Below are 645 nucleotides of genomic sequence, written 5' to 3' on the forward strand. Positions count from 1 at the left end.
CCACCGAGAGCGGGTGCGGAACCCGAGGAAGGGTGGAGGCTGGAGGTGGCGCCGGCAGCGGCGGTGGCGCCGCCGCCGCGCATTGTCGTATACGGCAGCGGCGCCGACAGACGCGGCGGCGTCAGGATCACGGAGTTGCCGCTGCCGCTGGTTCTGCGGGGAGACGAAAAGAGAGAACGTAGCGCACGTACGCATATACATACGAATATGATATGACCCCCTGTCCCACACATCATACGAATGAGAAAAATGGGAAAAAAATTAAAATTGTACGAATCGTACGGACCTTGATGAAAAAAATCTAAGTTTCCACGTTTATAGTGAACTGGTTCTCGAAACGCCCGGTCATCATCCCGGTCTCTGATCTCCAAAGTTGATCACGGTGCATTAGCACCCTGCAATACAGCACCCTCAGCACCCCCCCTCGGCACTTCCCGGCGCACTTCAACCCAAGCGCCACCTACCCAAGCGTTACCCATGTACGACCACTCCGTACATCTGCACCGGGGCCGGCACATTCTCATTCACTGACTCCCGCCACTCACCACAGACCAATGCCCCCAGACATCGCCTCTTCCGAGCCGCACACCACCACCACCACCACCACCACCACCACCACCACCACCACCATCACTACCACCACCA

Source organism: Volvox carteri (assembly GCF_000143455.1).
Source record: "Volvox carteri f. nagariensis unplaced genomic scaffold VOLCAscaffold_68, whole genome shotgun sequence".
In the NCBI taxonomy this organism is placed as follows: Eukaryota; Viridiplantae; Chlorophyta; class Chlorophyceae; order Chlamydomonadales; family Volvocaceae; genus Volvox; species Volvox carteri.